Below are 15,719 nucleotides of genomic sequence, written 5' to 3'. Positions count from 1 at the left end.
TAAGGGACAAAATGAACATCTTGCCTGGTCTGCCTTTGGGACATCCTCCTTTCTAAAGCCCCAACTGCAGGTTTGATGAGCACTCAGTGGTGCTTTCCCATATAATAAATGTATGTGTATAGGCATGAGTTTAGGCATTCTCTACTCTTAATTTGATATAATAATTAGTAAAGAAGGGAAGTTAAGCACCCTTGTTTTATATCTTAGAGTAGGGAGTTAAGTACTCAGACCTGTATTCTACTCTTGTTATCAACATGGAGAAAATAAACTGTTTTATCTGACACTGTTTGAGTCATCCTTTCTTCCTCCTAGCTGAGCTTTTTTTGTGACTGTTATCTATATCTTCAAGTGTAAGCATGTGTTATTGTGGACAGCCAGAACCAAATGTTTCAGTATTGCCTCAGTGTGCTTGCCATCCCTCTCTGACTCCAGCCTATGTATAGATTACAGCATTTGCTGCCATAATGCAATTTAAAAAGTAACTTTTTGTTTGCTGAAGGTCAAAAGGACAAAAGATCATTCTATGTCAATTACTTTTCCCATCATTTAAAAAGAAATATTCAGGTCACGTTACTTTAAAATTGCCCCCCCTATCCCCATCCTACGCAGTATTTCATTTTTTTACTTCCTGCCAATTGTACTTTGCCAGGGAGTTGCCAACATATTGTTAAAAACTGTGTGTTGTGCTGTTCATCTGACCTGTAGGCAAAAAGAAGTTCCCATCAGAGAAAACAGCCTGCTTTTCTGTAAGAAAACATTTTCCTTAATGGGAAAAAAAAGGTGATACTGAAGCGATCAAGTATTTTCAAGAACATATTGGATTTTCTTCTACAATAAAAAATGTATCATTTTGGAAATGGAAAGTTCTATCTGTCACCCTCCTGGCTAGGAAATGTCATATTAATCCTGACTTCAGATGGACACTGTGACAGCAACTCCACCCTTGATAAACCATTTAGTGTCTGTTCAGTTTAGTAAAGAATCCTCAGACTCTCGTTCCACTGTGATGTGGCTTTATCTAATAAATCAGTCAGTGAATCCTTTTCCTCTCTGCCCTCCCTTCACCACATTAATATTGATTATTTGGAGGTAAGGAGTCCCAAGGAGTGGAAGTGGATACGCCTCATTGCCTCGAACAATTCTTTTCCCTCTATTGGGACAGTGCAAGGTAAATTAATAGTGTGCTTGCAGACACTAGATAATGTTAATGTACTTGCTATTGATAGAGTGAAATAACATGAGTAACTTCAGCTTTGCTTAAAACAAAACATTAATTTTCCAAGGCCACTAGGATTTATGCAGCTGGTCGGTGTAACACATACAATCTTTGCTTTTAAATATGCAACATTTGCGTTTTTAAACATGAGGCAGGATTTTATTGCCAGATGAAAGACAAAAGGGGATTTTAATTCATTGCTTATGCTCTCAGGCTCTTGTCTGCCTTTAATCTAAGTCTCTGCTCGATTTTGTGGGTAAGAAGATGCCTTTTCTACAAGGAAATAATACAGAGTAGTCTTATCCCCCTGTGATCATCTGGCTATGTAAAAATGCTCAGGAAATCTGTAAGTGAGAAAGCTGTACTTCCATATATGTTTCAAAAAAAGTAAAGTCAATTTTTTCATTTCACTGGGCTTGAGTTAATATTACTGTTAGTATCTGGTACAGAGCTGTGTTTTGCATTCAATATTAGAATAACATTGATAACAAATTGATGTTTTGGTTGTTGCTCAGTAGTTTTTTCTCTAAATCAAAGACTTTGCAGTGTCTCATGCTCTGCCAGGGAGCAGATGCACAAGAATCCCCAAGAGAGCAAGCCCAGTAGAGGTGACCTGAACAGGACAAAGGAATATTCCACAGCACAGAATGTCATGCCCAGTATATAAACTGGTGGTGAGAGGACAATTGCTTCTGGTGAACGAGTGGTCAGTGAGTGGCAAACAATTTTTATTGTGCATCACTTTTTTGTCTTGGGTTTTATTACACTTGTTCTTGTTCTCGTTCTCCTTCTTCTTCTTTTCTCTTCTCCTTCTCCTTCTCCTTCTCCTTCTCCTTCTCCTTCTCCTTCTCCTTCTCCTTCTCCTTCTCCTTCTCCTTCTCCTTCTCCTTCTCCTTCTCCTTCTCCTTCTCTTCTCCTTCCTTTATTTCAATTATTAAACTGTTCCTATCTCATCCCATGAGGTTTTTTTCTTTTTTTTTTCCAATTTTCCTCCCACTGCAGGTGGAGGAGAGTAAGGAAGCTGCTTAAGAGTACTTAGTTGCCATCTGGGGTTAAACCTGACAACATGCTAAAAACAAAGACAATGAGGAAAGCTCCACTTTCACATCCATCCATTCGGGTGCTCTGGAAAATTATGACAGGCATTTGTGGGTATTTCACAGCAGCCTGGACCTCTGCTAGCTGGAAACACAGACAGTGTTTGAGCCATGAGGCTTTCTTGATCCTGAGACAGATTTGAAGTTTCGTCAGTCCATAGCATGGATTCCTCCCAGTCATCCTGCCTTTGGTGCACGAGGAGAATCTCCCATGCTGTGATGGGAAATGCACAGGAAACTGCTAGTGTGGAATGCAGGTGAATCTAATGTCAGGTTGGAGATGGCTGCAGATCTGCGGTTCAGCCTAGCAGGGGTCACAGCACAGCAGCCTGATGGGAGGCAGGGAAAGCATTGCCATGCAGGGTTCACCCCAGGTTGCCATTTCCCTTCTGATCCCAACAATTCGCTGCACAAGTCTGTGGGACTCACCTGAACTTAGAGTTTACCTCTCTGTAACACCAGCTTAAACTATGGGGAGAAATTGAATTCCAGCAATTTTTGCTCTGCTTTTCTCCTTGCACTCTGATCCTAATTTCTACAAATGTGTTTCTAGTTCATAAATACTCATGGAATAGCTCATGTAAACAAATTTTGTGTGCACATTATTCATGCTCTGTTTGCTTTGATTGTGCAAGCTCCTGTATGAGTGAATGGTCATAGAAGTCACATACTGTTACTTCTGGTACCTGACTGGGTGACTGTGTTTTTTAGACAGGAATATAAAAAATGACAGATTGTGGATAATGAACAGCTAGTAATAAATAACAAGCTATAGAGAGTGAATATTTGGAGGAATAATTATGTGTGCTGGAAATCACAAAACTTTCAAGATTTGCCAGAATTCTCCCTTCCAAACAAACTGGTATTCAGTTGAAAGCTCATGAATGATAGATAATCTCATCTCACAAATAATGACAGTTCAAACCTCAATTAAACAAGCTTCACAAAACCCCTGGGAGATAGACAGCTATAACTAAATATTTAGTTATATTACTAAAACTGGTACGTGAATATTTTCACAAAGAAGTTTGGCATTTGAGAAGAATTTAATACCATTGAAAGAAAAGCACTATTGCAAATGAGGGGAAAATACCATTATTATATTTTTCAGGTTCCATCATGCAAGAAAATTAGATGAAGGATACTCGAGGTACCAGCTCTGGTGGACTGATTAGGGAAAACAAAATAATTTACTTGTGACAGGTCAGCCCAGAGCCTCTTCTGGTCTCAATGAATTCTAGAATTAGTTGACAGTCTGCCAACCTGCAGAGCAAATGCCAAAAATTCCTTCTCACCATGTGTGAATTAAATCATGACTAAAGATAGACTCAAAGCACAGGTAACTTGCACATATCCAGCTTGTCAGGAGAGAGCAAGACCTGGTTTCTGTTTCAGTAGTTACAAATTTATAAGTAGACCTTACAGAATTCATTATTTTCTATTTTTGCTGAGGTACCACCAGTCTTCAGGGTCATAAAAATGGTGAAGGCATCTTGATAGCTCTTTGATGGGTGAGCTCATCCCCATATAGTGCTGGGAGCTCAAGTCCTAACCACTGTCACATTTTTCTGATTCCACATGTGCCTCAGATGTCCACAGGAACCCCACAGCACAAGTGGGGGCTGCAGAACATGATGTCTATCTGAAAGGACTTGTTTTCAAAGGATAAAGTTTATAGGAGCTTAGCTTTTAGGAGCTCACTTTTTATCATATTTCACTACTGTAGAGTTTGAAGTGATGAAGGATATTTGACAGAGTAAATTAAAGCTTCCTGCAATCCTTCCAGTAGTTCTTATGTTGGAGCACCTTGGATACCAATCTGCTATACTCTTACCATAAACGTTATTCATGGAAGGTAGTGGGGAATCTCATTATCCAAGAGTTCCTCAGAGGGAAAACATCCTATAAGGCAGCACATTGCTCTGAGATGGCTTTGGACATTCAGTGCACAAATGCAGTTATGAACTGCACTTTTGTTTGGGTGCTCAGCAAGGAGAGACAGAACACAAGCACTTGGTTGGCAGAAGGTAGTGAAAAATATTGAGAGTGAAGCTGTTCATGACAGTGTTATTCTGACCTAAATTATTGTTTATGCTGATAGGAAAAGGATCTGGATCAGACATGCTTTCTCTACAGCTTTCCATCTTTTTCATCCTACTAAAGATCTGTTCTCTATGCTGTCACATCAACAACCTTCCCCATAAAACCAAAGGAATAGTCTCTGCAGCCTCATATTTTCAAAAAAATAAAAAAAAAAAAAAACAAACCAACAAAACAAACAAGGATATAACCTTTGAATAAGCAAAATTACTTGTTCAACTAGATCAAGAAAATCCTGCTGGTCTCCCAGAGCCACCAGCAGTTCACTTTTGGATGCACTGCTAACTCTCATGAACTGGCTCTCCCTTTTCCCTCTTTTCCCAGCAGATAAGCACACTTAACAGCCTTCAAAGCAGCCAGACTTCTCCTTTCTTTCCTTTTGTAGGTAATGCTCCCCACTTTCAAAGTAGGAAAAAAGCTGGGGTAAGTTTCTCTTAAGCCAACACAGCCCTTCTTTAAATCTCAAGGCATTGGTTCTCCTACCCTCTTGAACCTTTCATACTCTGAAGAGCTTGTGTTTTTCACTTTTCTTTTACAGCTGGAGTTTCTGAAAACTTACTCTTTTTTTTCTGCCTCATGCCTGGAGACATTTTTCTTCTCAGAATGTTTAAATTCCCTTGTACTGCAGGGTAAAGAAGCCGATGCATGTTTGCAACTTAATCAGGATATTGTCAGGTTTCTTCCCCATTCTGACATGTACTAGGAGAAAAAGGCTTAGAAACGACAGAAAAATCTGTGACATGGTGCATGGCAAGAAAGCACCTTGTGCTGCCAGGGCCACACTGGGAGTTAGACCCTACAGAGGTCTAGTTCTTTTTTTGGCATTGATTTCTGGTCTGACCTTTGCCCAGTTGTTAAATCACTGATTTTCAAAGGTGCTGAACGACTGCCAGTAGGTCTTTTGCGACTGAGGTCAGTAAGAGCTTAGCAGCTGGAAGTCAGAATTTCATCTACTCACTTCAGCTGCAGCTGTGGGTGTTTCAAAAATCATATAGCTGGAGAAGGCAGACTAGACTAGGGGAAAGGTTAAGTCAAAAACAAGCTGGAAGCAGTTTTAGCTGTGCTTAGTTACTTCAAGATATGATTCTGGTCCAAACGTTGTCTGACAGATTAGTGACTAATCCGATAAAGATATTAATTATTTGTCAGTAAAAGCTGTTCTATGGAGTGAATGATTGATTAAAAGTGAAATACAGGACCTTAGCACCTGACATAGCTTTTGTTGACAGAGGAGATCAGAATTATCAGATGGCACACCACAAAATAAGGCCATACAAGGTGTGCTACTGTGTCTTTGGTGGGATGTCTTACACAGTTTTGATACTGTCTTACACACTGTGGGTAAAGTATCATCTGTTAGGGAATGGATTGAATTCTGAAGTTTGAAATCCAAAACAATGTGAAGTACCTGGAGTATTCCATGGAAGGCACCACTGATATCTAGTTTAAAATAACAATTCAGTTGAAAGCTCAATTTCACATTTTTCTGCAGTCAAATACTGTTCATCTCTGTCTACTTCCTGTTACACGTATGGAGCTGTGAAATTACCCTCAAGGAAAAACAATATAAACCACAGGAGGCCCATATTCTGTAACTTAGCATCTTGTCTTTAGAACCAGAAAAATGCTTAATCCAGCCAAACATATGAATATGTATCTATAATTTTCTTTGACATTAAAATGACTGCATATCCTGAGAGCAAAGATTAAAAGAAACTGCATTTCTGGATGAAGGCTGAATGGAACTGAGCTGCAAGCAAGGAGAGGGGACTTCATGATTGACTTACATACACCCAAGAGCACTAAAAAATGGATATTACAAAAGGATTGCCCAAAACAGCAGCTGGGCTGCTTGCAATGAACTTGCTAAAGAATGAACTTCCTTCCTCAACAAAGGTTAGAAGCATTAGAATATTGTGAAGCAAATCTCCACTGGCATAAATTGCCATAGGTCCAGTGACTTCAGTGTTGCTAAAATGGTTATGCTAGTAAAGAATTAGACCCTACCTGCTTGCCTAATGTTTCATTTTGGATTATCAGGCAGAGCCTCCATAAACTGCAGAAATGAGAACACTTCCTGCATCCACATTTAAATGCATCTTCTTTGCTTCTCCACAGCTATAAATAGAACTGGTTTTGAAGAGTTCAAACAGTATGAACATTTTTCATTCACGTTGCTCGTAAGTAAAAGAAATAGACTTTCATTTCCCAATCCCCTCCCCCTCAAATTTTCTAGCCCTGTTGAGGTTTTGATTTGTTCAGGCTTTATTTCATCATGCTCTCTCAAACAGAAATAAAAGTAACCTGTCCTTGACATGGACTTTTGTTTCATTTCTACGAAGTGAAAAGCCTTTAGTTTTTCACAAACATTTAGTTTTTCTCATCATCACAAAATTATGCAGGGCATTTTCCTATGTTTCCCTAATCAGACAGATCATAAACATAACTCCAAAGAGGATTGGATGTTTAGATAGCTAACTAGGCCTAGGCTAATTTAATCATTAGTAATTGATGATTTAAACTGGCAATTTCTAGTAAGGATGTTAATTCATATCAGATATCAGGAGAAAAACCAGCTATGTGATGTGATTCTGGCTGAGGTGAAGTTGCCTTCCTTGGTGCCTGGAGGCCTGGAAGTCCCAGATATAAAGAGGCAGGAAAGGGGAATGGTGGATCTGACCCTGAATAACATTTCAGATCAATTCTTTGCAAGATTTTTGTTTTTTAAAAAGCTAAGCTGCTTTATCTTCTGACCAACTCATTGCAAATATCAGTTGTGTTTAGAGAAGAATCTGTTCTGTAGACTGTTTTCTTCTAAAAACAGCAAGTCTGACTTCTTTTTCAAAGCTTACATTTCCTGTTTTGATATCTATTTTTCATCTTCCTCTTTAAGCTGTTCTTCACAATTTCATTACCAAAAGAATCACATCTTTTTCTTGTTGTTTCCCTAAGTCAGTGCTTCTCCTGATACATCTTTATAATTATTGCTTGACCCTTACAATATGAAAAATTTAGCAGGGAGTCGCCTGGGAGAGTCTCTCCAGGGGAAACACAACTCCTGTGTCATGGGGAGGTGGGACAACAATCTAAATGAAATTGTGTTGAGTGGAAGATGAGTGTGTGCACACAGCACTTGAAGATGCTGGTGGCAGAGGCATTCATTACCCCATCCCTCCTCATCACCTTCCAGACAAACACATCCCCTCTCAAATTCCCACATTAACAAGGCTGGGAATACCAGGAAAATCTCCTTGCCTGTGGAGATTTTTGTATATTTTTTTAGATTCAGCTTATATTTTTCTCAGACTTTTTCTTTCTGTTATCAAGAGGATATTTGGGATGAGTTTTTCCTCAATGCACCCAGATCAGATTTCACATTTTCCTCCATATAACTTTAATTTTTTTCTCCTCCTATGTCTCTATTCTTTCAAGTTCCTTGTATTATTGGCTTGACCACTCTGGTATCCATGATTAAGCATCCCCATCTGGAATCCATCCCTTTTAACTCCACCTGGAGATTTTATTGCAGTGCCTTTATTCCCAGTTTCTGATCATGTAGGCTGGGGACTAATTCCACTTGCTCCACAATTGTAAAAGAGTTTACCTAAATTCAAACCCTTGTTGTTTGTGCTTTACAAATCTTAGCAAGAATTCCAATGCACATGTTTCCAGCAACCTCAGACAAAGCTTCTGCTTGAGTCCTTCAGAAAGCATTGCACCATTTTTGGGAAATTCAGCATTCACAGCTGACTCTTCAGTTCCATGGAGAGGAAAGGGTTGAGAATGGATATGTGTAGGAAAAGAGACTGGCAGGAGGCATTTGTGGGGTTTTTCACAGTGGAAGGGGTTGTGGGGCATGAATGAAAAAAGGAACTCAGTATCTAAAAGGAATATGGAAGTAGAGCTCCTTCATGTACTTTGATGACTGTCCAGGAGAGAAGCATTTGCACTCCAGTGTGAAAGGAGGAGGCTGGAGGCAGCAAACCCTTGGAGCCACAGAATATGGAGACAGTGGGGATATCCCCACTGGGAACAGCTGTCCCTGAAGGACTGTAACCAGGGACACAGGCCAGCCCACACTGGGGCTGTAAGGGACCAACCATAGCCCCATCCCTGCACTCTCAGGGGAGAGGAACTGGGAAAGAAGGGGGAATGGGGGTGAGAAGGAGGTGTTTAGTTTTTGTCTTTGGTTCTGATTACCTCAATCTATTCTACCTGATAATAGTTTGAGCTACCTTTCCCAAGTCAAATCTGTTTTACCCATGTGGGCAAGTGGAAAGTGATTTCCCTGTCTTTGTCTTAAACTGAGAGATTTTCCATCCTATTACTTCCACCTGATCTCTTGAGGGGGGGAGGGAGACAGCAGCTGGATGGGAGCTTGGCCCTTGGCCAGTGCTTACCCACCAGTGTCATCTCATACATAAAAGAAAAAGGTTGATTTACATTCCTCCAAAAGGTTCAAAATCTCAAACTATGCAGCAAGCATCACCTCAGGCTATGAAAACAGGGAAAAGAAGAACTGAGGGGGCAGGGATTCAGTTAAGGGATGACAAATGGAAGAAGGATCAAATGAGTTCAAGGTCATGGCTTGCCTTACCCAGGTGAGCTCAGCTCCTTTTCCAAACCCTCTGTCAGACAAATCGTGCCAATCCATTCCAAGTAATTCTGCTTTACCTTCAAAAGCCAATGTCTATTGCTATTGTCAATAAAACATGGGAGCAAAAAAATTGAATTACTGCTAAAATTGAGATTAGTCGGTTTGGCATTGAGGTTAGAAATCTTCCTAAAAAAGAAACAGTTCAGAAAATAGCACATCTTTGCTTAATTCTGTTTATTCCACATCTGAAAGGACAATGTCTGCGCTTTTCCTGCACAATGTATGTGAGAATGTATATCAAGTCATATCATAGAGGTCATTATTTTGCTACTCAGAGACACTTCAAATACATCAGATGACATCTGAAATCATAAAATACCAATATCAGCCACCAGGAGACTCCTCTTGATGGGGTGAAGGTGCAGATGCTTTCCCATGTCACTCAGTGGCATACTTGGGAAGAGATCTTTGTGTTGGTACCCAGCAGCCTCAAGTATTTACACATCTGTACGAGCAGGTGTGGGGTTAAGTCCCAGAACACATATTATGCAAGGCAAGTGATAGACCAAGACATATTTGTTTCCTAACTCCATAATTAGGCTCCCAAATGAGTGACTGCTGATTGCTTAGCACTTTTTAAAGCCTTAAGGCTGCAACTTCTGCAAAATTAATGAAAGTGGTTTCAGGGGAACTTTACAGCTTGCACAGAATCTAAAAGATTGTAGTCCTCAGGAATTTTGTTCCTTCTAACCAAAAGCAAAGATCTGGATAAACAGAAAGATAAATGTAAAAATAATTCAGAGAAGCTACAGAATCTTTAAATTTGAAGCATATGGGGATCAAAAAAATAGTGGCTGACAAAATGGAAACACACATTTTAATGTCAAGATAGCCAGAATATGACTTTAGTCAATGATTTTCTCATTTTGATTTATTTAGTCATAAGTTTTTCATGGATACTGATCTCGAAAAGTTTAAATGGGTTTCTTTCTATCTCAGGACAGATAGAACAAAGTAGGAGGCCTAAGCTCTCTCAGTTCTGTTTCTCATTCTTCTGCCATGTCAAAAAATAAAAACCCCAGCATGTTTTGGTTTTTCATTCATTTATTTATTGTTTGACAACTCCTGAAGTTAATACCAATATTAACACAGGAGCTGCCAGACTGAATCCATCCAGCAATCTCTCTTATTCAGTTCTATCTCCAGGGAATCTCAATGCTGGAATATGAAGGTACAAAAAGACATATGAGCAGGCAGGTAAGGAATAAATTGCTTTCTTTTAAAATATATGTTATAATAAGAAAGATAGCAGTGATATCTAGCCAAGGGTTCATCTATTCAGTAGAATTATGCTCTGCCTTATTTTTGTCACCAGTATTCCTAGAAATTTAGAGAAGGAATGCAAACAAGAATGCCCAGTGCAAGTGCCTCTGACCTTTGGAAATAATTGGATGTGGATCCAAACATGGCAGCCCTATCATGTACTAAAGTCTCTTAAAATCATCCTATCCATCAGCCAGACAGGGGAAGAGAAACATGGAAGAAAAGGTCACATTAGCAGGAAGCAGCTGGCATGAGTCCACAAGGTTCATATTATTTAGTGGGACTGGTTTCTGCTCTTCAAATTCCAAATTCATGCCAAAATCTGGTGGCACAAACATGCACAAAATTTCATACTTTGATATGTACTGTATCAGGGTGACATTTCAGAAATGATATGCAAGGACTTACACTCATGTGACTGTAAATAATAGCGGTCCAACTCCCCAGAGATGGCACTAAACTCCTACTACATCCTCTGCAAACACTGCCACGAGGCACTGCAGATTGGCTCTGCAGTGTACACACACATAAACCACCTTGCTGTAGTTGAAAGGCTGAAGCATTTATTAGAGGAAAGGATTATAATGATGCAGTTTAAACACTGTTAACTAAACATGAATTGATGAGGGGAAAAAAAACAGCTTAGTAAGAGATTAGTTCTTCCTTCAGCATAGGGACAGCAGTGCTTTTACCATTAAAAAAAAAAAAATCATTTTGTGTTTCCAGAGTTGTTTTTTCCTTGGGCTCTTAAGGAAAAGGGATTTCCCAAACCACTATAGATCACTCCTATAACCCAAAACATTCCTTCTTTTTTTGAGCCAGTACATGAGGCATTGAATAATGAGCCACAAATCTTCTGGCAGAAATCCATGGACAGTAGTATGGAGATAGCTCAGCTGACTTTATGCCTGTGTTACTGCTGGGGTGCAGACACTTGGAGGGCTTGTGGGAAGCCAGAACATCCATTTCAGGAGGAATCTTGCATTCACAGACCTAAGCCCTCCCTCAGCCAGTTTGCACTCTGAACTGACAAGGAGCGAGAGGAGAAAGGGAAAAATAGATCAGAAAAGCATAAAGAGACAGCAAATCTTCAGGAGGCTTGCTGGTAAATCCCACTGACTGCATTACCACCCATCACCAAGGTTGTTTATTAGGCATTTTCCCAGCAATCCAGTGACAGGAAAATGCTGAGTTCAGGAGGGGCAATCTCTGTATGGGGACTAGTTCTGTCCTCACCACAGCTAGTGAGGAATGGTGAGAAACCTCCCAGGTCTAAGTAGATTATATCAGGAAATATGATCTGAAGTTTGAGGTGTTCATCTGAACATCTCTGGTTTCCCAGATGAGTTGTACCCAAACTCAACCATCTCAGACTATCTTTTGCAAAACTCTTTCAATTTGTCTTCCTGATCTGGTATTTTATGGACAGAACCATAGAATTGTTAGGTTGGAAAAGACCTCTAAGCCATTGAGTTCAACCATTAGCCCAGCACCACCATGGTCACACTAAACCAAGTGACAATAGCCAAAGATCAAAGGATCCAAATACTTAGTGGTCCCTGAATGTGGATCTCCACAGAACCTTGCTGTTTCACCACTCTCAAAGATGTCCTTCAGAGTGGTAACTGCCCCATCACTACAGACAGAGAAAAAATACCTCCAAAAGAAATCTAAAAATTCAATTTTTCATCAGGAGTGCTCACATCACCTTCCTACACAGATTTGAACCCAACATCTCTTAACATGTAAAGACAGACCCAACAGAGTATTTTCTTCCATACACCCTTATAAACACCACCAATTCTCCCCAGAGCAGCTTCCTGTTTAGATGAAACACCTAATTTTTTTTTCTTCAAGTAAAAAAAATCTTTTGCACTAGTCTCTGGGAGTGGAGTCTCTGTGTATTCTCAAAGACATTTCTCTAGATCAAGCTATAGACACTTAAGGAGGTTTTTTTTGTTCTGTGGGTTTTATTCCCCCTTCCACAAGCTGGTTGGAGACAAATCAGTCTCAAGATATACTGATGTGTCTGAAGACACTTTTTAAGCAGAAAGAAAAACTCATCAGTCACATAGCTTGATCTGAAACATTCACTCAACTCTACTACTGACAACTTGGAGCTCATCCAAAGGTTCTGTGCTCCATATTGTGTTCAGAAGCAAATATTCTCTAAAGAAATGTTTTTGCATGTTAATGACTTACTTGCCTTCAGTAAGCAGCTACACATGTCTATAGAAATTATACCAAGTTTAAGATTCTGTTGGTAACAGCTTTAATGCAACATCATACATTATATTTTCAGATGCAGCAATCTGTCTCATCCTAGTTCTGGGACTGCTAGGATCATCCTTACTGAGTCTATAAATCACAGAGCAGCTGCAGTTACCTGTCAAACAAAGGCTGGGAAGGAGCTCCTGATGTTCCTTATTCACAGCACTGCCCATGCACCTTAATAACAATTCCTAGGTAGAACTGAGAGAAATCACCAATCCTTTAGTTTAAAACATGTATTCTCCATTGTGAGAAGTTCTTCAAAACCTCTGGATGAGCCCAAAAAAAAAAAAAAAGTTGCTTTGCTATTTGTTAAGGGAGAAAATATATCTTGCAAAGTCCAGGTTTAACAAAATCATAATGAGTCCTAATAGGGACTAAAGGAATGAGGTCTAAAGGAATGGGGGAAAGCTTTCCTGAAATGAAACATCCCAATGCTGCACAACAGTCCCTTATCTTTTAGGACAGTAAGCATCATGTAAAGATTCCTCTCAGACTCCTCTGTGTTTGGTGTGTGTTGCTTCTGAGAGCAGTTTTGCTCACATTTTAAACCTGCCCTCTATTCCTTGCATGATTTTCTTGAGAGATGGTTTAATATGAAATATTCCTAAGGTATCCAGATTTATTTATATTTCAGAAATTATTTTTCCCCACCAAATAGGTTTATTAAACTAAGCCCAAATGTAAAATCATGTTCTGACAAATTTAGACCAATGTTCTGATCTTTCCATCTCTAATGAGATGACTTTATGCTAATCAGAAAAACAATTTCTTTGCTCCTCTCAGTGGAGCAACTTCATTTCTGATGTGTTACAGAAATGAAGCTGTCATCATACCATCCTATGCTGTAGAAATTAGATATTCACCAGCAAAGAACTGTGAATAAGGCTCAGTTCACCTCAATGAGATAACTACAACCTAATTGTAGTTATCTCATTGAGTCTTGCAGGCATCTGTAGCAGAAAATGCATCCATTAGGGAAGGTCTAAACAGAAATAAAGGGCTTGGCTGTCTCCATGAGAAGTTAATAGCTCCACAAATGGCTCCATCTAGGTGAAATATAGACTGTAAAATACTGCGAACAAAATCTCTAGCCTTATTTCCATAGATAATAATTAATAAAAGGAAGGGGTTAAAAATGCTCAGTCTGTTTCAGTTATAAACATGTAATTACTTCTTCCTTTTTTGGATTACTTTTTGTTAATACTGATTTCTATGATGGATGTATTCTGGCATATGTGTACTGTACCATACTTTGGATTTTGGGAGCATTCTCGTTTCCCTAGAAAGCACTTGATAAAAAAAATTATACACTTCCTTTCATTTCATTAGGAATATTTCATAAATAAAAGAAATTCAAGTATAGGTAGGTAGGTAGGTTGGTAGGTAGGTAGGTAGGTAGGTAGAATGTAGAAAGAAGGATAGATAGATAGATAGATAGATAGATAGATAGATAGATAGATAGATAGATAGATAGATAGATAGATAGAATATAATATATACATGACCTCTTTACAGCCTAGAGTGGCTCATTTACAGCTATATAATGAAATGGCCTTCAAGCTTCTGGGTTATTCCCTGAAAGAGAATGAAAAGTATAATTAGGGTTAATTTCTCATAAAACCTTTCCAGAATATTTTTATGTGCAAGATAATAGGTTACTTTCCAAAAAGGAAAATAAGTAAAGGTAAGACAACAATGATAGTGGAACTCATGTGTCCTAGAAGACTTTTTCTAGGTCACTATGAGAGGACAGGACTTTACAAAGGCAAAAGAAACACTTATAGGTTTCTTCGGGGACTCCCAGATGTGTCCTTCCAGCACAGAATGCCCCATTATATTCTTGCAGCATTATGTGCATGTGTGGAGTGTACCAAGGAATTGATACCATTGCTGGGAACAATGGAGCATCCTCTCACATCACATTGTTCACTCTCCCAGACAACAGCTCTGGTCTTATTCTCTGCTAATGTCCTGAGTAGTCTGCTAAACACCTGCTACAGCACATGATTAAATTGTACTGTGTTGGCATTAAATCTGCAGTGCCAGGGGGCATTGCAGATGTTTCTTTTAGATGTGTCAGAAAGGAGAACTATGATGCAATACAACCAGTGTCTCCAGAGACTTGGAACTAGATGATCTTGAAGTTTCCTTCCAACCCAAATCATTCTGATTCCATGATTTTCCAGAGCCTTTCTTATTCAAGAAAGAATTTTAATTTATTTTAATTTTATTTTGCTTTCAAACTCTAGTTCTTCCTTTATTGACAATGCCCTGATAACTTCTACTGGTGCTATTAGGCTTTAAATAAGTATTTAGCTTTAGTAAAAATTTATTCCATCCACAATCTTGAATAATATTATGCCCAAGGCATGATTAACTCTGTGGGAAACTGTATTGACTCTCCTTACTGCAGTTTAAAAAAGGGAGTATGTGTAAGTATCATTATACATCCGGACAGATTATTCTTCATTTGTTTTTAGAAGAATATGTATTATATGTAATTTAATTTGATCCCAAAAGTTAGACCCCAACTGAAAACTCCAAGTGATAATATTATGGATTTTGTAATCACAGCTCAAAGCTGCATAAGTTTTTCAGCTTTAGCCTTCTGGGATAAAATCTGGGCTTTACTGAAGTCATCTCCCTCTGAGTTTGTCAGAAAGATAGTGGCCATCTCACAGAACAGTGCAGCAGGAGACAAGATGAAGTTGCCTGAACTTCTTTGTTCCCCTCTATGAAAAATATCTCAACCAAGTAAGTTTGTAACTCCCAGGTGCTTAGAACACACCTTAGAGGGGAGGTAAGTGAATCACCTAGACCTGCTTATCAAGAGGAATCATTTAAATAATTTCCATAATGCCTTTGATGTTTCCTTAAGACAAAAACCTCTCACAGCCCTTGGAAAGTATTACAATACACCTCAGGGCATCAGGAAGAGCTACAATTTACTGTCCTCCTATCAATGTAATTTAGCATCAGTAGGGATACCATGGTTTTAGCAGGATTCTCAAGTATGGTTACTCAAACATGGACATTTCTAATTCAGGTGTTCAGGTGCAGGTGTCAAAGTTATTTCAGAAGTTTTGAGAGCCCTTAAGATGTATGAAGTCGA

The sequence above is a fragment of the Serinus canaria genome, chromosome 2 (genome assembly GCF_022539315.1).
Source record: "Serinus canaria isolate serCan28SL12 chromosome 2, serCan2020, whole genome shotgun sequence".
Classification (NCBI taxonomy): Eukaryota; Metazoa; Chordata; class Aves; order Passeriformes; family Fringillidae; genus Serinus; species Serinus canaria.
This window is presented reverse-complemented; position numbering follows the sequence as displayed.